Below are 23792 nucleotides of genomic sequence, written 5' to 3'. Positions count from 1 at the left end.
CAGCTCAAAAAACACGGTTCCGTGTGCAGTGTCTCTTTAATGTTTTACTCTACAGCATCATCAGGATCAACTGCAAACTCTGAAAACTTGTCATTGTGCAAAACACATCTTTAAGACATCAAAGCAAAGAAGGCAGGGAATCATTTATTTACACCAGGAGTGTTTCAGAGATAGCACAAAGCCCTAAAGACTTCCTTTATTCCTCGCCACCGACTTTGAGTCTGAAATGTCACACTAGCTCTTAGATTATCGAAGCGGGGACGCCAAACACCCGTTGGTGTCATCCAGCCTCCCTGCTCTGCTGGGACGGTTACAGAGGTAAAGGAGCCTGTAAAAGACACATCAACCTTTGAGTTTGAGAGAAAACCTCAGCCGAAACAGAGCGTCACCTAATTACAGTTTAAGACTTTAGATTTTAACACTTATTCACTATTAACCTGTTGCTTGTTAGCATGCACATATAGAAACATGTTAGCTCTTTATGAGTCATTATGAAGCACAATGTAATGTCACATTCATGTTGAATGAGTTTTGCCTCAATAGCAATGGAAGGAAGTTGGCTCTTCAGAATAAAAGCCCCATTGGTTCCCATTTGATTCATTATGCATTTGTGGGAACACTCAATGGGAAAGAACATGTGCATTCTATAGACTTCATTTCTTTCTAGCCCATTATTTGATAATAGGGACTGCAAAATACCAAATTAATTGTTAATTAAGTGCTTTTGACTAATGACTAAAAAAGAGCATTTTTTTAAACACTTTTCTTATTTCTATTCATTTTACTGGTTTTCTATTGCTGTTATTGGTCTGCCTGTAATTTTATAAAATCATGTTTCATCCCTAATTTCTAATTTGTGTGTTTGTTGTACTCCATGTCTAATGTTTATCTCTACACTTTCCACATTTGTGTAGTTACAACGTCCGTAGTGGCTCGTGCTGTGTGCATCTGGAATGAAATGTGCTATATATAAATAAAGCTTTGTTTGCTGTTTTGCTTACTTGAATAATTATATCTTTATATATAGGATTACTGATTTTGATTGTATAAAGGGTTTCAAAGAAGAACCATTTCGAAGAGCAGGTAAAGAATCCTGAGGGGGAAGAAAAGCACATGTTAAACAGACAAAAAGGAGAATCAAAGGTGCAAAATTGAAAATCACAACACGCTGTAGGACAATAATAAGGCCATGCACTTTACACAGTGTGTTTCAATTATGGTGCCTTTTTTTCCACATTGTGTTACCTTTGCTCTAAAAGTGTGTCTCCTGTGTGTTTCCCTAACAAGAGAAGAGCATTATTTCACAAAATAAAAATATGAAGAACGTGTCCTGCAGTCCCTTGGCCCACTAATTGAGTGAAATATTTGGATTCACAGAGTAGAGTATTCATTGATGCAGCCGTTTGTCTGTGTAGCTCCACTAATAAATTAGCCTCTGGTGTCGAGTGATTGAATGTTTCTCCTTTGGCCTTCGCGCCAAGCACGTAATGTTCAGTGCACTCTGCTCACCCGTCCACTCTTAGATGAACAGTCACTCACTCATCTATCACCTCGTTGATAGAATGGAGAGCCGCCTGGTGGCCTGAAAGTGCAGCCAAGCCCCGACAGACACAATAAAGGGCGAGCACAGACTGCCCAAGGGGTGACAGATGTCCTGGGTCACTAACAGTCCAACCAATGGAGAAACAACAGAGAACACTCAAATCTGACTGAAGTTTAAGAAGTGTCACAAGTTGTGTGAGAAATTTAAAGTAGATGATTGATGTAGATGTTTACTAGACAGGGCAACGCTTATGAGTGATACTTTCATATTGCATCATGGGAAGTTCAGGACCCTGTGAGATTGAGGATAATTTCACCTCTGCTACCATGTTTTATTTTGTCTCATGAAAACCTGCACATTTTTATAGAAGGACGAAACTAAATCATAGGGGTAATTCTTTCAAATGAAGTGTCACTTAGCAGTAAGTAGACATCTGCACATTATAAATACATTTTTACTGTGGCTACCACCTTCAAAGCATTTTGGAATTCACATCTCACTTCTTCATTTCCACTCCACCACATCACACTCTTAATAAAACACACGGTCTGCAGCACGTGTGAACTTTCTCCTCACACTTGCTATTAAAAAAAGTTCACCACGTAACGTGTAGATCCTCAAATGAAGAACACAGGGTGCAGAGGAGCCTCGCTTCAAAAAAAAAACAAACCAAGCATCACATCTAGCGTAATAGTATTACAGTTTTTATTGTGTGTCTGGATAATAATTATTCGATAAAAACCATATTTGAAAAACACAGCTCCTATTAAAGCAGAATTGCACTTGATAACAAGAGAGGAGCTAAATAATCATGCACTCACTGTCATAATAATTGGAATAGAACGAGATTATATTTGAATGATAATGTAATATCAGCATAATCAACAAGTGTAATTAGGGTTTTTAATTATCACCGATTTAAAGCCTGCATTTGAATATCCCTCCACCCCCCTTCAGTGTACAAGATGCCTGAAAATAACCCAGAAAGTCTTTATTATTTTATGATGCAGGGGCTGTGTGGTGCCTCAGGATGGCGCCAGTGTGCTTTGAAACGCACAAGCATCTGCCACCTACTGATTCCACAAAGACCCACAGTTTTACCTTCCATGTGACAACTGTAGTGCCATTACACTGCATAATATTAAGTTAAGAGTGGATGCACTGTCATAATATGACCTCGGTGCCAACTTTCTTTTCATAATTCTACCATTCCTATCCCTCTATAAACAAGATGGTGGCTTAGTAAGAAAAGCTTGTACTAAAACCCTTGTGCTATCTCAGACTGTCCGTACCTCTTTATATACAGTCTATGGTCCGTACACATAAACTGCATGAAACCTTGGCTTGAGATGTCACGTGAGTATCCATCGATGTAGTAGTTGTATTAGTATAGGGTTAGTTGAACGCAGTAAACAAGCCTGTGCTTGATACCACTGTACATGTGATGCTGAACCCCACACAGTAAAGCATCAGTGTCAATTTAACAAGCTGTTTGTTTGGGGCATTGTTTGGCAGCTAACTGGAAGGCATTAAAATTTAATAAAGCATTTTTTTCCCCCTTTTCGATTTACAGATCCAAGGCCATCACCAAAAAAAATATGTTAGCAGTCGGGAAAGCAAGCACCACACAGTGAGGACACAGACAGCATTGTTTGAAATTAGTTTCTTTGTCAAAAGATACATTAGAAGATTATTATCACTCATATTACCAGAAAAGCTATCTTACGAAAATAAGAGGAAACAGCTTGCTTGGTACAAAAGTAAGAGGCGGCCCTCTGGTGGATATATTGCTTAACAACCATGCCAACACAAAGGACTCATGGAAGTAGGCGGGCGGTGACGGTAACATTGTTTGTTGTATCCCTTTTTGTACGTGAAGGCTTAAATAACCCATGCTGCTGGGTGGATTGTTTTTTCTTCAGCCAGAGCTAGGCTAGCTGTTTTCCACTGTTTGCAGTCTCTGCGCTAAGCTACTCGCACCACTTTGTACTTATTGACATATGAGTGGTATAAATTCTCTCCTCTAACTCTAATGAAGCGAATAAGTATTCTTCAAACTACAAAAATACTTTCTTTTAAACAGTACTGAAAACTTAAGTTCCTCTCTCAGAGGACTGACTACTAAAATATACTTCTTGTGTTTAATCATAATGTAATTCTCGATGTGCCTACAGTAACTCATAAATGCAGATAGCTCTTTTCCCCTTTATGCCTCACTTCCAACTATACAATTGGTGGCCTTCAGTGAATGTTTCCAGTGCATGTATAGAAGGAATATTTCCCTATGGTGACATACTGTAGAGTTGATGCAGAACAAAAATGACATTTTCACGGTTCAACTGCCAAGTATAAAGCACAGAAACAGCTGAAGCAGCTCTCGCAGCACATAACTCTTAAAGGTCCTCACACGTTTTTCTCCAGCATTGAACATTGTTGCATATTGTATTGTGGGCTCCTCGTGTGCCTGTGTGTGTTTATGGTTACATGTTGAAAGCTCTTCCTGACACCTTTGTGGCGACACCCATCTTTACCAGTTATTTCAATGCTCTCCAGTAGCAGATTGCCAAGTGATCTTTACAGGGTATTGATATTTTGTTGGGGAATTTTTCTGCACACAGTTAGTCTAATGCCGTGAGTGCTTGCTGCAGTGAGATGGGGAGGGAGGCTGAACTGTGAATTTGAAACGGTGAGACTGTAAAAGTAGGGTGGGTTTTTTTTTTTGGGGAGGTGAAAGGAAGCGGTGTTTAAAGGAAGGGGGGACTGAAGAATTGTTCCCTTGTGTAAGTGGATGTGACAGCTTCTCACCCAGGAGAGCACTTGTGCTGAGTACACACTGGAGGCCAGCAGGGCCACCTGTCACACAGATCTGTGACTAAAGAACTCTATTAGCGAACAAGCACCCAGGGGTAGTGCATATATACAGTACACACGCACACGTGCACACACTCGCACACGCACGCACACAAATCAATATGCGAATGAATGATTGGAGCCATAAATGTAGAGTGATTAGGTAAGAAGACAATAAATATGGTGAAGGGTAAGACAAGAGTAGATTGACAGCCCCATTCAGCATTAATGCTCATTTTAATGATCCCATTTTCTAGATTATATCCTCCTTGCCACTACACTCTGCAATATGATTGCTCAAAAGAGCTCATTTTCACTTTACATTATTTAGTGTACACAGAGGTTGTGAATGCAGATGAAACTGAATTTTCCTTCTCAATACATGTGAGGTGGCGCATGTTTCACCCTGTCCACACTCCATTTAGCTTATGACAATTATATAGATGGATTTGCACTGAGCCATACTTACTGTCATGAATGCACAGTGTATTTGAAAAGATAAGTGTAGGGGGGGGGGGGCTCTGTGTTGGAATAAACACGATCTATATTTCAAAAGACCGTGGAGCAGGGGTGAGGGGCACACTGCAGGCATTACTAGGCCTCTGTGCTTGCTTGCTTGCATGCATGCAACTTTTCCTTTCCATTTTATTTTCTAAAATAATTACCTGTCAAACTGTGTTTATACATAATATAGGTTACCTAATGTGCCAGGATACCCTTCTGGAATAGAATAGCCAGGGGAATTTTCCACACTGTCACTCTGTTGCGGTCAGAAAAAATAATCATATTTGACACTGCTGCATCCTCTGGAAAACCACGACAAGTTGGGCTGTCAGGCCTCTTTTGCTTGGTTCTCGTCCACAAAGCCTTTTGTCATTTTTTAACTTCTTGCCTTCCTCCCTCCAGAGGCAGCAGTGGTGATGTTTGATTTTTAAATTGCCACTGGAATAATATCCATGAAATCAGGGATGATCGCCGCTGTCTCTCAAACCACTACCTCCCCATTACCTTCCCCGGTGCAGCCCCACACATGACGCTGTCGAGCTGATCCAAGGAGAATAAATTCATTGGAACAGGTGGAGCTGTGGACCATATCCCATTAGTGAGCCTGCCAAAGGCCGGTCCCTGTAGGAGTAAACCTTCCTCTTCATGCATCATAGGCATAAGCTACTGTATATAGACTTAAATTTATGGGCTAAAACCTGCTTCACAGGCAAAAAATGGGGAGGGGATGATGAGCATGTAGATCACAGCTTTCATTGCTTTTAATAAATCTGTAAAATACATGATGTAAACCCATTTTTCTGTGAGGAATGTGCTTCGCCCGGAAACATTCAGAGAACAGTCATTTGCAATGAAAATCAGTGGCTGAAATGTACTCTGGGCTTGTTAATGTGTGTATTGGGGAGTGCATGTGAAGGGCGGACATGGCTCTGACTTTGGCTTTGACTGGCTCCGCTGTTCGCCCCTGGCTTTGTGACTCTTCCCACATGGCAACACATTACGGCAACACTCTCAGTTCTATACATAGTACAAGGAATAATGTCAAAACAAATGAGAGTCATTGTGCTCAGTGATCTGATAAGCCGGTTTTCCATTTATTATTTTTTTTAATGTTACAAGAAAATGACCACACGCCACACAATAACAAACTAGCATTGCTGCCTTGCAGTTGTTTCCCTCCACTGACCAATCAAGTTGCACTTTGCATCCATGTCTGTCCAGACGCGTAATATAAACTACAGTGTGGAATTTGAAGACAATTAATAAGAGATGTATTTAAGCTCTATGAAACAAATTGTGATTTGTGAATATGGGCTATGCAAATAAAATTTGATTGATTTATCAAATATTAAGATAAATTGAAGATATTGCTTTACTCAGTGAGTCCTTTCTATTGATAACCATGTAAAAAACAGGGTCAAATTCATTGTGTGTGTTCACATGCTTGGCCTGATGTACAATAAAGCCATAATACACATGGGTACACACTTTGACAGAGCACAAAAGTTGTTCCCATGATAGTAGACAATGATTCAAATCTGGATTATGCTGCAAAGAAGTGACACAGATTCAGTATCTGACCAATTGTTAAATACGGTCACAAATTCTTTTTTAGTATGTTATTTCACAGTTAATTACATTTTTGTAAATCTAGACATGTAGCCAAAAAATAAATTTTTTGACGACACTGTGACCTTGACCTGTGATACTTGCCCCCAAAATCAAATCAGTTCACCTTGACTCCGAGTGGGCATTTGCCTGAAATTCCTTCAAAGCATTACAGAGATATCATATTCACCAGAACGGGACTGACAGATGGACAACCTGAAAACGCAACGCCTCCAGCCACAGCACATGCCGGCAGAGAGACATAAAAAAGGACGTTTAAAAAAATAATTAAATCAGGATGGCATGTGTGAGCATGCTGAGATGTGTTCTATATAGACACATGACCTGCCTTGATGAGTAAATGAATGTTCAAGGGAAATTGTTTTATTTTCTAATAAAATCTACTTAACTGTGTTTAAGTTAAAGTTCAAATTATCCTATGTGTGAATTATTTTACCTTCAGCCATCTCATGTTCTTACAATCATCATCATCGTGCCACAGCTGCATTGAGCTGTCATGTTAAATATCCACCAAAAAATGTAATATTATTGTGACCTTTTTTGTATGAATGTTTTAACTTGGGTTATCATATTCACCAGAATGGGACTGACAGATGGACAACCTGAAAACACAAGGCACATTTAGTTCTGTGTCCTCCTCTTAGGTTGTGCACAGTGATGCTGTTTATTTAGGTTCGCTAAGTATCCTGCTCCTCTTATGTCAGTCTCTCACTGGCTGGAAATGAATGCTGTTGAAAGGCTCTGAAAAATATATCCAACTTAGACTCATGGGTCTCATGCTGAGCTGGAAGGCTGATTGAAGAGAAAGCAGGATAATTATCCTCATCAAGGGATGGGCCTATTTAATATTTATATTCCAAAAAAGCAATAAGCAAGCATCAATAACAATTATTATTTATTAATATTATTATGTTTTTCTTTCATATGATGTAATCTCGAAACTTACATATAAAGAAGTGCTTCTCTCATCTTGTATAAGTCCATCATTTAGTTTCCCACGAAATACATTGTAGTGTATCTTAATTGCAATAACTACCTCAATTTACAAGTGGGTGGGATAGAGTGCCCTTCATAGCACTTACAACTTGCATGTGTGGCATTGCTCTGTAGGGAGCAGCGGTGAGTAAGGATTCATTCCACGACTCTGAAAGTAATGGGGAATGTCAGTATTATAATAAGAAAGTTAAATCTCATTTTTCCTGACCTTTTCTCGGAGTACTCCCTCTGTGTGTGTTCTTTACAGCCAAATCAATATGTGCATCATGGCACTCTTTATTCCTCATGCACAACAATGGCCAGTGGCTATAAATTGTCCTCAGCGTATTATGTGCAACAATTCAGTAATTTCTTTACGTCTGCGGTGACTTTGTCAAATTGTCAATATATGGTATTTTAATCACATAAAAATGGAGGGTTTCCCTGAGCTGGAATGTAAATCAAGGTTTCACCTATAATAACAAAACGTATTAAACCTACATATATCATTATAAGCATATAATATTTTAAGGTGCCGTAACCCCTTGTTCACCAGCTGCTAAACAGAATAAGCATTGCTGATTTTCTTGTAGTGCATGTGAATCCTTACTCTTGCTATTGCCAGAGTCTGCAAATTTCCTTTAATTATTAATACTTTTTGCATTGCTGTATAATTGATATGTTTTTGAAAAAACAGTTCAGTTAAAGTTGACATTTATCACCAGGCTGCATTGTACTGGATTCAGAGTTGTCCACGATTCAGGGGTTGTTTTTTCGAGCCTGGGCTTTAAATGTTGAAGGTACGGTTCCTGGGAGATCGCAGGTAGATCTCTCTAAAGTAAATAATGCAACCCCAGTGTGTTATATTTCTTGTTGTGTTGAGGTGGAGATATTGCTCTAGCTAATGACATTTGAATGGAATTGCACTGGCTCTGAACAACTCAAAATGTAGAAAATGTAAATTTAAAAGGAGCACTTTGTGTGGGATTAGGTTTTTGTGCTGTTTATAACTCTACATAAAGATGGACGACATGACAACTCCCCAAAAGTGAAGCCAAATCATCTTGACTGCCCTCTGGTGGTCGACTGCATTATAAACCTTGCCTCCTCCATGAACCCTGCCTCCTCCATGTAAATGGATGGACCAACGCTGATGTATGTCAGAGTGAACATTTTTTAAGGTAAGTCTGGTTTTAAGTTGAAATCTGATCTTTTTAAAGGGTCAAACTTCATGATTGATAGCTGAAACGAATGTGTTGATGGGACCTCAACAACGGACTCTACGCAAACTCTGACCCCAAATGAGGACCAAGGTGGCCTCACCCACAACCAGGATAGTTTGGATTCATTTTTGCACAACAAAAGAAAGTGGAGCTACTCTGTGGATTCTACCTCAACTCATTTTTTTCCAGAAAGATTACTTTTGAGAGGGCAGCCCTGAAGTGAATGATAAACCATGGGGTTGTTTCATCCCGCTGCTGCACTGCTACAATTGCAGTTCAATAAAAAGTACAACCCAGACAATGGCAGCGGCCCGATTTCATTCCATTCTGAGGCCTAATATCCTGTTCTCCTGGATTCACTCTCTCCTCAGACCTGACATACTGCAGGATGGACTGTTCTGACGCTGCAATAAAGAGTAGCTGAGTTCTAACCTGCATCCTCCTCCCCCACCAGACCATGACAGTCACTGTCATCTGTCATAGTCCTGTTACAGGGCAGCAGATACAATAATACAACTGGTTTATGTACTACAATGATTTCAGAATGTCTGGTTACCTACTTTCTGTAGGTTTTCTCCTCCCAACATGTCTTTTGATTATGTTTGCTCACCATCCTTAGTCTGATATAATCCTGACAACCCACCCACAGGAAATCAAACTACATTCCTCATGGATTAAAAATGTTTTTTTGACTGTCTCTATTATCTCTTTTTCTTATAAAACTTTAACACCTACCTCCCTCTGAAGTGCGTCATTGGCTTGCGTCTCTCACACTCATGTTTCACATTGAAGCAATCATATCCACATGCATTTTGTCACGCGCTGCACTGACTTGAATGTCATTAGCATGAATCTTGCACGACCAACTCTATGTCGACTCTCATTTGGGCAGTGAAGCAATCCAGTTTTAAACATAAATGAACATTAAAAGGTCTGTTCTTATTGAGGGACTCATACTGCTAAGATTAAATGCTTGTGGCAATAGAGTTACTTACAAACGTTTTTTTTTGATACAATAGCAGGACAGAGGAGCCTGTATGAGCTGAGTAACAAAAAGGAAAATAAAATTCATATTAATATTACAAGAAACAATCCACTGAGCCAAGATGGAAAAAGGTAATAAAAAAAGTAAATCAAATGGCTTTAAAACATACGGAAAATTAATGACTTCATTAAGACAGCACTTAGGCACTATATATTTCATATGAACTGCATGATTAAAAAGAAGAATTATTATTTGTATAATGTAACAGATAGATTTTGCCATAATTCAAACAGTTCAGTGAAGGATTCCATAAAAAAAACCTGAAGGATCAATTTTTCTCGTCTTACCTTGCAGTACACGTCTGCCTCCATTTGTTCAGTTTCTCCGTCCATCCATCACGTCGTAGCCGACTTTCATCCCACTTTGGGTTGAAAAGTGCTCGAGCTCCCTATGTTCAAGACATTGTCCACAGAAGTATTGGTGGATCCAAACGCTCCCTCCCCATTTGTCAGAGGAGTGAAATCAAAGCAATCTTCTTGGCTGCACTTGAGAGGCCTTCATCTGTTGTAACTGACCTATCTCTTCATAGAGAGGATGACTTGGAAGACTGGGAGGAGGACGTTTGAGAAAAAAAAATGTTTTTACTCCCCATTTTCAGTTATAGGCTTTTTTAGGTGGACAGATATGTTTACACGTAATGTAAGGAGTGTTCAAATATACAAAACTCATATAGGATTTTGTCTTGAAGATGTTACATGTAACAATTCATTAAAAGTTTCCACAAACAACTAGACCTGAATTATACATTTTGTTGCTATAATCTAACCCAGTGAAATCCCCAATTTTCAAGTACGGTTTCAGTTGAGTCAAACAAGCACAAGTTTCCAAAGATTTATTTCCTAAAATTTCAAAATACAAAGGAATTAGAAATAATCAAATGAAGCAGATAACTGGTCCAATTAAAATAAGTCAACCAAACAGATCTATTTTCAAAACTACTGCTAAATAAGAAACCAGTAAATCAAACTGACCTAACAGATGAGGAGAAAGGGAGATATAATATGGCTGATCAGACCATTTGGAAACGATGGGGGGGAAATAAAATAGAAAAAAAGTTAAACATTCATACAAAGAAACCCCGTCCCCCCCCCCATGCTGATGGAACACTTGGTCTCGTCCAATTTACTGGGCCTCTGTATTTAAACAGGCTCCACCCTCAGCCTAGTCTTTGGCCTAACCAGGAAGAAGGATTGACCACTCACACACATGGTAAGAAAACTAACTCAATACAACGAATAAGGACAAAACAGTGTAAACTAACTGTGCTCGCCTCATTCATGATATAATGTTGTGTCAAACGAGAAGCAATGAAGAAGATTGTTTAAAACCATAAACCTCAATTTAATCTATATTGTGTTGTGAGTCAGTGAATTTTGCCATTTAATTGTATTAAGTGGTTGTGGATACAGATTTTGACTGGGAGACCCCTATCAACCAAAGTTGTGCATTTAACAAAAAAAGATATAAACCATGAGTCACATTCCCTCATTCACACAATGCTAATCTATAAATTGTTCACATACTGATGGTACAGCTATCAACAGAAAATCTTGCCCAAGGATGTGTATCTGCAAATCAGGTGGGAGCAAGGGTAAATGTGAAAAAAATAAGAAATTGCTCTGTTGCAATGGCTGCCATCTTGTCCCTCAGTAATGAAGCTACATTTACTTTCCAATTCAATAAAATACAACTATGTCAGCCTAAATAGTTTACCCTGAAATTCAGCCCACTTTACAGCTTCTCTTATTTGAAGTATTTGAAAAGAAATGAATCATGAAACAAGGTCAGCAAACTACATGTATTGTCATATTAAAAGAAAAATGGAGTAAATCAGCAAAAAGGAAACTTTGCAATGCATAGACACATGGGGGGAAAAAGAATCTGTGTGCGTGTGTGTGTGTGCGCGGAAGACATTTTGATGCAGTCTTATCAAAATGAGCATGGTCCAAGCCTGGAGGAGGTTTTGGCAACGCTCTCTGCAGGGGGAGGCATTGAAGGCCACAGTGGCTTGAAGCTGCTTGTACAGAGTGGAGCTGGGGTGGGGGTGGGTTCCTGTATGATAAAAGGATATTCTAAAAAGGACTGGATGAATGAGATGATGGGTAGAGGCATTTTTAAGTCCAGCTAGTCTTTTGCAAATGAAATGTAACATTGCAGAGATAAATTATTACAAACAAAAATGTAAAAATATACAACAGTAAGAGAAATACAATCTTTCGAAAGGCTGACACTACAGAACTGCAAACAATTACCTAGTTCACTTTTTACCACAGGTGAGTACTTCTTATTCCAGTCTCTCAGATAAATAGATTACATAAAAATAATTGGTTCAACATTTCAGCATGTTGAATTAGTTAATGGCTCTGCTGTCAGTGACTAAACCAGCACAAACACATTTCTTCTGCAGAGATGAAGCTTTATAAATCTAGTAGTAGAATCACAGAGCTTACTTGTATTCCTCGTGATACAGAAAACAATACAAGTGATCATCAAGTGATCATCACATCAAATAACTCTGCAGCTGGAGTCATGTGCAGCCTGAGGGTTTGTTGCTCTGCTACAGTTGCACACGACTCAATTATTCCTCCACATGGACAAATGGGTGTCTAAAGCAGACTGTATATAAAGATGGCCAAGTTGTCTCGGCTTCCTCCCACAGTACGAAAAATTGAAACCAAAATATTCTGGATACGGGTGCTGCCATCTTGTTTTTTAGGTTTGCAAAATCAAAAACAATTGTGTGTCAGTGTCAGCTGTCAATCATGTTTCACTCTGTTTTTATATCATGAAATAACTAATTAAAAACAAACTTAGAGGAAAAATTTACTGTTGAACATGCATCAGTATTGTTACAACTAAAATGACTAACAATATCTGAGGACTTTTTATTTCGGTCCATGTCCCATCTACTAACAAGGAGGGGGTGGAGTTTATTACCGAGACTGCAGCCAGTCAACAATGGGAGGTTATTGGCTTCACTTTTGAGAGCTGCACTGTTGTCAATCTTTAAAGCAACACTTATAAATGCTGTGAGGAATATAGATATTTTGTGTTGCTGTTATTATTCTCCTGCTCTTCTGTCCATTCTTTGTTGCATCCTGTACCTGTCAGTGTTGAATGTACTCTGTCTGTGCACCCGAATTGAACCCTCACTTTTGCCTGCAACCAGAATCACCCACAAGCCCCATCTGCCACGTTCAGCCAGCCACCACCGCCGCATGCTCTGGCTGGGACTCCAGCCTGTTTCTGTCAATCTTGCATCACTGCTGAATTTGCAGCCTCAGGACAAAATGGTTGGAATCTGAAGCCCGACGGAACCACAAACTTTTTGTAAGTTCCCAGTATTTGACTCATTCTTCTTCATGTGCTTTAAACTCACTTTTCACTCCCGTGTTCTGAAACAGTCCAGACATTTACTCAAATCCTAATAAATGCTGTAGATCTTTCTATTTCTCACCTTTGATACCTCCTTTGTGTTGATATTATTAGTCATCATGTTGATGCTCGGCATGCTTGTATTAATTTTACTACCTACCCACTTTCTCTTGTCTTGTTTTCATTGTTCTTATCTGTAGTTTTCTGTACTTTGTTCTCCTTAAATGAGAATGTATAACATCTAGCAAGGGACTACAGATGAAAATTAGCCTTTTGTGAACTCTGCTGCATTTACAGGAATGTTTATTAATGTTCACTGTCACTGCAAATAAATAAATAAACGAGGGTCTCTCCACCACATGATAGATTGAATGATCCTCTAAATGCAGTGGACGTCAGTCACAATGAATCTGATATGCAGCGTGTCAGGGAGTGGCTCTACTTTTCGTCTCACATAAAGCACAGGGGCGTGAAGGTGCAAGACACACGAGCTGTGCTTATTGGAGAAGACAAGTCATGTTCACTTTAATTTTCACAAGCCTTTGTCAAAATGCTGGGGTATGTTCCAAAGGGTCAGTTTCCTTTTTTTTCAACATGGAGAATAATTTATTTGGGCCTATTCAGGAAATCTGTTAGTCAACAAAGGACATATTCATGACAGAGATTGATGATGATAATGAGGAAATGCCAGTTATGCACTATTCTAAATTTCCTGTAACAATAAGCCAGTACCCGTCATACCTGTCATTATTATATTCATAGAATTGCCTTCAGTGAGCTGTGAATAGTGGCTTCATATCAAAATATACACAGCACTCTTTATGAATTATGCTTTTTAAAACTGAAATTGTCGATTTTCCATCCATGTGATAAAATGCAGTCAATTGTTATATGAATAAATAGAAGGTGAGTGAATACAGAGCGTTTTTCATTGGGCAATATCACTTAATTTTCATAAAGTCCCCACGCACAGCTCTTTGTGTTGATGAAATCCAAAACAGCAAAAGCTTTTTGATCTTTTTTTAACCAAAAAACAAATGTTAGTACAAGCCTAACTCAATGACAGCCTTCAAACACAGACTGCAACTGTTAGCCTGTGGAAAATGAACATTTGTGCTCGATGGGTCTAGTCTGATCGTCTTCAAACTGGACAGGTCCTTAGTTTGATCAGAATTCATCTAAACCTGCAGACTGTATAGCCTCCATACAGGATTGACCTATTGATCCATGTACCTTAAGCTAAACTGTCTCCCTGCTGCGACCATGATGCATCACAAACCTCCGTCACTTTGCAATAGCCAAAGCTTCCCACAGCACTGTCATGATGACATCCTCACTGCAGCTTCTTCTCCTGGGTTTTGAGCTGACACGCAGCCTAGTGTGTTGCTGCTGTGGCCCCTCCATTTTGACTAGATGACTGATTTAAGATGCCCTTCTGCACATCAGCGAAACTGAGCTGTACAAGGTTTTTATTTGTGGGCCATCTGTCAGCTGGAGCAATGCTTGTCTTTCTACCGTGACCTCGCATGGTTACAAGGAGTTTTTGTGCACAAACCTGTCTCTGACTGGAAGGTTTCCATATATATATATATATATATTTTTTTTTTTTTTTTTTGTTTGCTCCAAGTGACATTCTGAATAAACTGAAGCCTCTGTGGTGACTGAACTTCCCAGAGCAGTGAAAGTGTTTGTTGGAATTAGCACATCTGGGATCAAACATCATACAACATTCAGAGTTGCTTAGATCACATCTTGCCCATTTAACCATTTAGTCAAACAGACACTGAACCCCCAACTCTGTTTGCATGCTTTCCACTCATGCATTATTTATGTACAGTATGAGTCACTGTCTGGAGGAGCCGCCTGTTTTTGTAAATGTGAACGTGTACTTAATAAAGCAAGTGTGCTGTATATTCTGAGAACGCCTGTCATAACAGCTCAAGTCGCATGATAATATCTTGGAGCTCCTTTGGTCTTTGATGTTACACTTGACTCACAAAATTAAAAGTTAAACATAAAATAATTAAAAGTTCAAAAACTATGCTAAATATAAAAAACTGAAAGCAACCCATGTTTTACATTTCTTACTCATGACTATGAATAACAAGGCTGATTTGTCAGTCCAGTTTGATCTGGACTGACATGTCTCAACAATTATTGGATGGATTGTCATGACATTTTCAGCAGGTATTTAAGGTCCACAGAGGACGTATGACAGAAACTTTGGTCATCCTCTGACATTGCATCTAGTTCTAAGAGCAGGTGAAATTTTTAAGCTAGCTAAAATGGCATCAGTTTGGAAAGTCCCCCAAGCAAAACAATGACAGGTTATTGTTTTGTTGTTTGGCACACTGGTATCGCATCAGCATCAGCCATTACATAAGTATTGGAATCCATATTGGGAGGGAACATTTTTTATCTGAACTTCTCCATTTGAAAATAGATGTACTAGAAAAGTCTGCCGACATCCACATATCTCTGCATGGGCTTTTTTGATGCTACGTAAATTTAGCAGATTAATCCTCTTGGCACGATTTCGCCACGTTAGGAAGGATTATGATGAACCGGATGATGACCTCACACCGGCAGTCTTGTGCAAGCTGGTTCAGTTACACTGCAATGTTCACGTCAAATTGTTTAGACGAGGCACAAAAAGACCAACTACTTGTAGTGACTGCTTCCTGATGTCAGTCGTGGGACTTGAAACAGAGGCCTGCTGACTCATTCACTGATCCCGGCGAATGCTGACGTCAAAACAAACAGAAAGAGGAAATAAGCCATGGCATCGAATCAACAAACAGCTGTCAACCATCCCTGCATTACATGATGGGCTCAGCTGCGGTGAGAACAACAGAGTGTAAATGGGAAGGGACAGATGGACACGCTCCGTTTGGGTGACAGACTGCACAGCCCTGGGAGAGGTGTGGGACAGACAGCTTTTTATAAAGAAATATGTTTGGCACTGTAGAAGCTTGCTGTTAAATCACATCAGGTCGCCCGAAGAGGGTTTCCTAACTCCAGTGGTGGAGATAAAACAGCAAAGTGTTTAAAACATTTCCAATCTGTGGGAACGATCGCCAGGCAATCATTTTTCTTCTCGACATGGGCACTTGATGATCCAATTATGCTTAATAATCAAAGCTTCAATCAAATGTTGCACACGGTTTAAACTCATCAGGATCCTCAATTTTGATCATAACAGATGCATTTCACGATGAGTTTTGAATGCGTACAATTAGAGTATGAATAAGTAATCGAACAGAATTGCGCTGGCGAGGTTGTCACAAAAGATGCGTGCCAGCCGTCCCCTGATAATGTAGCCTCGCTGATTGCATGTTATCTCTGTAATGATAACAAGGCATGTGCAATCTCCTGGCGTCCCCAGGAGTATTCTGCATCACTTGCATATCTGTTAATTCAGATATGGTCGCATAACAACTGAATTGAGTGCGGGATTTTAGCTCAAAATCTCGGCTCTCACTATTTATTGATGAGAGAGAAAGGCATTGAAAATCTGTGTGCTTCAGCTCTTCTGTAAACACCCAGACTGTTAAAATAATATCTTGCCAATACTGTCAAGCTGTAGGGGCAAAACAGGACGCAGATTAACAACTTCTTAACACCTTGTGGGAATAGCACGGGGCATTCTCTGGCTCCATCAACACAATAGATCTTCTTGAATATGACAACTCCACTCTATTGCCCTTGTCTAATGGCTTGTATTCTGATAGTAAAATGGAGAACAATATGCAACAGCCTCTAGGGAAATGGATGCAGACTGACTCGCCTGGAAAACAAGTTGACTTATATCATATATATTTTCTCTATAGCAACGCCAATATCTGGGTTGATCTATGATTTATTTTTTTATTTTTTTCCAGAGCTGTCAGATACATTTGCGTTGCTGTGAGTTCTTTCAGTTGTGTAAAGAAATCTGGGCCATAGACTCACAAAGAAGTATTTGATGCTCTGTGTAATGTTGCAGGAGCGATACACAAACCGAACTGGCGAACATGAGAAAAACTACAAAGATACTGCTTGCAAAAATACACAGTACTTTCAAGGGGGCCTTTGTTGTCGTTGTTTCGTGAGATTAAAGGGAGGGTTATGGCGGAGATTGCTTAAATTTCATGTCGCTATGTACAAAGAAAGAAAATGAGAAGATCACACAGCTGTTGAGGTGAGTGTAGAGTGATAATATGTATGAAAATGGATGTGTCAAACATGCATGAAAACATGTTGAATCATTCCATAATGTGTCCCAGATGAGCACTGGAAAATGGGTCGGACATGTTTTGTCTGCAGGGAAACCAAAATACATATGCACTGAAAACATGTGATAGGAGCAGATATTTCACTTTTGATGCAGATAACCGTTGCAATAAACATTTTATCGTCTAGACGTGGATATGTAGATTTCATAAACGTGCTCCTGAAGTTGTTGAGATTTCTTGCCTTGAGATGCATGGCGAGATGAATAATGTATATTTATGGAATCTGACGTAACTTGAGTGAGGTTGTGATCAGTGGCTGCTTTTCAGAAAACAGATTTCCATGGATTCATTCTGTGTTGCTCAACAGCACTAATTAATGTGCCACTCCGCTGGCAGCGCCACAGTGTTGACCTAATCCTGCTTATAGCGTCACATTTTATTTGTCAGTGACCACAGAACTGAAATATTTGATTCATTTTTTTTCTTTTCTTGTTTCTGCTCACATGGAAGACTGGCAGACAGAGCTGATAGTTTTGAATGCTGGATATTATTCCCTCTGTATCTTATTGGCAGTATCTTTCTTTATTAAACAAAAACAGACCATTTTCTTTTGAAGAGAAACCAACAACCTTAAAAACAAAAAAAAAAGCATTTCCAAGGATCCCTGGTTCCTTGCTTATTAAACTAGTGATTTGTGAACACATTAAACTTTTGTGAAACATGCGTGACATATTTTCAAATACCATCGGGCTCATAGCGCTATTATTTTGGGTAACTCATAACAAACAACCCGTAAGAACTGCCAAACTCCTCAGTTCTTGAAAATAGATATCATATCACATTATGATTTTTTACATATTCCCATGATATCCTCTCATACTTATGCGAGAGCAGTTTTAAAACGATTCTGGGATAAGGTTTTCTACTTCACCCACAACGTTATCTGATGCAAGACTATTCTGGCTTATCTGGAGGATGAACTTTCTTTTGCCAAAAACTTTGCTTTTAGTTGTGCTCTTTCCGGACTCTAAACTGTCAAAGAATTGGTGAATCTATTAATTTTTTCTCCAAGTATTAATATATGGCATTTTATCAGCTAAAGCTACAAATACCAAGTGAAACTTTCCAAACGTCTCTTCCTCAAATGTCATGATAGCAATAAAAACTGTTTTTAGTTGCAAGTATGAATGTGTGTGGTTAGAATCAGCTTTAAAAATGTTCTCACGTGATGCATTCTTCTCTTTTTGGTCAGTTTTGAAATGCTCAACAGTGCCTGTGTTTGTATATTCTGCCTTTGAGAAAAAGAATATTCTCTACTCAGTCTTGTGATTTATCAGTATCTGCAAAAGGGAGCCTTTAGCTGCAGTTCACTCACTTCTGTTATCAATTTCCCACAGTCATGCGGTCACGGTGCTTGACTTTTTTATTTTTTCTACACGGCATTGATCCCCTAAGAATTCAATTATGGCTTGCCCCTGTCCAGTGGGAGGTCAAGAAGCAGTGTAAACAACAGTCTCTTGGGTGGAGACATTCAGGTCCTGCTCAAGGACACTTTGTCTGGTGGAGGGTTCCTGTCAGTGGTGCTTCGAACTTGGCTCTACAACTGAAGGGCATTCTAACAGTTCTTTTAGCAACATAGCTTTCATGTCCTTGATGGATTAACACTACTTTGGGATATATGGAGTACATTTCATACAAAGAAAAGCCAGGAAACATCGCCAAATGCTGTTCATCGTTTATCCGATGTTTACAGTAAATGGTATAAAACAATCAAAACAAAAGACGACATCAAACCTTTAAAATAGATGATTGAATTGTTGATAGCCTTTTGCGTGAGTTTTTTTTAGTGAACAAGTTTCTAATTTTAACCATAAACTTGAAGATTACCCAACACAATGGACCTGTTCAAGGCTTTCACATCTAAAATTAACATGCCAATATACAGAATTATGAATTTGTTACATGACAGATAGCGTCTCTCTGTGCAAATATAGGATTTTGAGATATTAATCTGTTAACTTGATCTTTTGTCACACTAATGTCTCTGAATCAAAACCAGCCTGTGCTTTAGTTGGTCACCGCAAACTTTAAAGTTTAAATGGTCTGTATTTATATAGTGCGTTTTTAGCCTTGATGACTCAAAGTGCTTTACAATGCAGTTTTGCCATCCACCCATTCACACACACATTCATAGAGTCCTTCAGGCTCAGTATCTTGCCCAAAGACACCTCAGCATGTGGAATGGGGATCGAAGCCCAAACCTTCTGGTTAGAGGACGACCGCTCTAACTCCTGAGCCACAGCCGTTGTTAACGGAGTTATCGGAAGTAATGTTTTATATGAAATGAGTAGATTTGTCCAATATGAGGTTTCTACATGATGCTGTAGTGTTGTGAGGAACATGTCAAATGGCTTTATATGTCCTTTCCAAAACATATTGTGTCGGTAATATGAAACATACAAGGGGATATAGGGTTGGAGCTTTCAACAGTGACACATATGAATGCCCCTCTTGCTGCTCATCTCTTTGACATCGCATTAATGTCAAGACCAACTGCTTCAAATATCCACATTAACAGCAATTTAATGAGGGCTCGGACCGTCTAACACTATTACAGCCCTAATTATTCTCAAAGTGCTTGGTGTGTGAATATGATCTGATCTTCAGCAGAAACATGCAGAGGTTCTGGAACTGCATAAAATCTTAAAGGAACTCACAGCCTCTTCAGGGGATAGAGACTTAACGAGCTCAACAGCCTTTGAGTTGCCTGGAGACAGTGGCAGGGTTATAAAGCATTAAAGAAGGAAATCAAGTCGTTCTGAACACACAAAAAAAAAAAAAGAAAGAGGCTGCAGAGAGTCTGACTAAAGCTGTGGGTGGTGGCTGTAGAGAGGCTACAGGGTTGCTGAGGACAAATGGCGAAGAACCATGATGAATAGGTAAGTTTTGAGATCAATACAGGCAACATAATCGACAGTCACTAGAGCAGTGACATTTAGATAAAGCCCATTTAATGCCATGTCCAGACTTAAATCTTGAGGAAACAATTCTCTGTAAGGTGCTGTTCAGTGAGTAGGAGGCTTGGAAATGATATTTCAAAGCACCATTGCCACCATGTGGACCATTTCTTTCCATAATTACAGACTGTATCACGGCAGTATTAAATAATATACAAGAACTGTCAAGAGGTGCATTTCTATTACTAAGATATGTGCCCTGTTTCTGCTTCTCTCTGTCTTCCATTATTTTCCATAAGAAAATACAAAACCAACTGTGTTGAGTATGTTGTTGAATTCTTTACTGTTTGAACTCTTTATCTTTTCCTGTCACTTTCTGATGATGGCATCAAAAGCTTTAGGTTTTAAAGTCAAATCCTAATTTTCCTCTCATAACAAAGAATAATTTATTCAGATTCACAAGGAATATATGTATATTAGAAAATATGAGTGGCATTGATTTATCACCAACCATCCAGTGAAAATATTCTAGTGGCATAATATTGATGATTTAATGACTTTGGTGATCTTTGGCTTTTCCCTCATGGCATCGTCAAATTTCTGACATTAAGACAAAAGACATATTAGAAATTCACATTCACTGAACTTTGTATATAGTGCAAACTCATGAATGTTCACATGCTAATATGATCAAAAATTCTACCACACCAAGTCAAACAGCATAGTTTTGTCATTGGATGCTTTCACACCTACTTTGTACCATGGTGTTGACCAAGAGAGGTGGTCTTGGTTCTGAACCAAACTATGCAGTGTTCAGTTCGTTTGTAGTGTGAAAACACTTTTGTCGATTGTTCAGAGTTTGGGAAGCTGAAACATCAACAGAAGAAGAATAAGAGGACATCGTTTGAACCAGGATGAAATTGTTTCATGGCACATTCATACTAGTGTGGAGTACTGCATCTGACGTTGGTGATCCTGGTAGTATTACCATAAGGATTTCACAGCAGCAACAAAATAAAAGTAATCAACCGGTTCATTAATTTCCTCCATTATACTGGAGAGACAACGACCCGCTTAAGTGACAACACCCCAACGTTAGACATACAACTTTTTATTAACCCAGTGGAAGTTCAGGTAGACACAGTCCAAACAACAGGGCGTACAAATGTCATACGAAAGTTTCTGGTCCACTCCCTGAACTACCAAAATGAACCAGAACAAATGTAAACAATGAAACTGAGACATGACCCTTTCAGGTGTGTATCGGTCATTGTTGGCATGCTGCCTTGCCAGGATTAGCATGTAGCTTTAGTGCTGTGTGTCTTTATTAATCTTGTATGCTGTGCTAACTCACACTCCATGTTTTAATCTTCTTTTCTGAGCAGCTTGTCTGTAGACTTTAAATCTTTTAAGTCTATTAAGTGTTCATTTATTTTAAGGTACATTGAAAGGCGAACTGCTTAACTCTCCTGGGACCGTTTTCTTCACTGAAAACCTCAAAGCATTTCCATCATATGTGTTTTTTGAGGTTGCACCCTCTGCAGCATTATATGTTGGTTTTTTCTAAATATAGATTTGAATACTTTATTGGGTCAGTTTGGATAATGGCATATTGTGTGAAGGAAATGAAAACAGTAAATCAGAGGGTGTAGAAACCTTCTGGGGATGATTGTGTCGTCTTGTCTTTCAGGAGGAAAACAAGGGAGGAACACAGACCTTGGCTAATTTGATTGGCATCTATTTTGATGGCTGCTGAAGTGTCCAGGTGCCCTCTTATCTAATTTTCTGTTCGGCTGGGAGGCTTGAGTCTATAATAGCCTCGTTATGGAAGCCTGTTAAATTCATTATGAACCAAGGAAGTAGGAGCGACAGTGGGGGCAAGAGCTCAGTTGTTCTGACATTCTTCTGGCAGAGACTCTGCAAGGGGAATAGTGTTTCTCATTTTCATTACATTTCATTAGATAACGCCTTACTTTTCAAAAGATGAAATGCTATTTTGCACTTATGCTGTGTCCTCTGCCCACACGGCGCAGCCTCCAAGACACTGCTGTTTTAGTGATTAGAAAACAATACGATTTGAAAAAAAAAAAAAAAAAAAAAAAGCAATATTATTGATTTAAATATAAGGATGGGGGATTTGAATGTCTCAATATCTTCTGCATCTAACTAATAAGCAGCACAAATTCAACTGATATATTGAAGCTAAGTAAATCACCCAGAGAGAGGTTTTTTTTTTAATGCAGCCACCCACGTTATATCACTGAATAGATGCCACAGTCTGCAGCACATCCCCAGTCACTGCATAAATTATCATGTTTCCGACCGGATGACGAGTGTGCCACTGTCATCCGCTTTCCTCCATCATGGATAGAATTTGTTGGATTAGGTTTGACAAGTAAAAAAAAAATAAAAAAATCACATTCCTGTTTTATGAGCAGTGGTGCCCTGATTGACAAACTGTACGGTCCTCACCAACGACACTTCTGTCAATATTGTGTTTTAGGTGATATTGGAGGTCATCTTTTGCCCCACCTATGATACATCATGTACAAACTACTAAAATGTATGTGTTTAAACCTTAACATATTTTTTTTATTTTGCACTGAAGTTTGGGTCCCATAACATGCATGCAACCCTGTTACCGAAACCCAATAAACAATGAAATACGCATCACTTTAATTTTTATTTTCATCAGACAGACATAAAATTTGATACCTAAATTCCTAAAAATCTGTAATTGAGATTCAATAATCACACAAGCACACATATATCCACCATAGCATCACAATACAAGAATATAAACCAAGCAGCAAAGCATCAGTTGTTTTGCGCACAGAACATTTATATAATACTGTGCACTTAGTATTCACTGTACACTTCATATACAATGGACCAGGTGTGGCTGGTAATTGCAAGAACACCGGTGAAATGATAAAGTCAGCTATGTGTGAGGAAGCAGTAATTGCACAATTAGCCCACGAAAATACATATGATCAAGGACCTTTAGTGATCGTTTAATGAGCAAAACCTTTCACTTAGTGTTTGATCAGGCTCAAAAAGCGACGCAACAAATAGTCTTAGAATAACAGAGCAAACCATTTCAGACGTTAATTAGGGATCGCACTGACATTTGAATCAACGGTGACAATTACATGACTCACACAGTGCATGTAAATACAGGTAAATACAGACTTGTCATGATTTAGCATCCACAGAAATAAGAGACATCAGGCACTACACTGCAATGCACAGCAACAACAGAATAATTTCCTTTTTTCTCCCAGCAAAATTCTACATTTAAAACCATTTGTTGCATGAACTAGCATTATAGTAGATAATATCTGTTAATATTTGATTTTAAGACGGATGGTCATGGATTATTTCATAGGAAACAATCAGCAGTTGATTTAAAATATTTCTGGAGGGTTCTTCAATAATCTCTTCTATAATTCTTGGTTTTGTTATATTAGTATTTAG

At 38.9% G+C, this 23792-nt stretch overlaps 1 long non-coding RNA gene across 1 annotated transcript; it reads left to right on the top strand.

The window, feature by feature from the left end:
* Positions 1-10940: 10940 nt before the first annotated feature.
* Positions 10941-22983, top strand: LOC109642713 (uncharacterized). The gene is made up of 3 exons (XR_002203674.2): positions 10941-10978; positions 12939-13099; positions 22006-22983. It is a non-coding gene; the product is annotated as an uncharacterized lncRNA (long non-coding RNA).
* The last annotated feature ends 809 nt before the right edge of the window (positions 22984-23792 follow it).

This window comes from Paralichthys olivaceus, chromosome 16 (assembly GCF_024713975.1).
Source record: "Paralichthys olivaceus isolate ysfri-2021 chromosome 16, ASM2471397v2, whole genome shotgun sequence".
Taxonomy (NCBI): domain Eukaryota; kingdom Metazoa; phylum Chordata; class Actinopteri; order Pleuronectiformes; family Paralichthyidae; genus Paralichthys; species Paralichthys olivaceus.
Note: the sequence above shows the minus strand (reverse complement) of the source record. Positions and strands in the feature narration are given on the sequence as shown.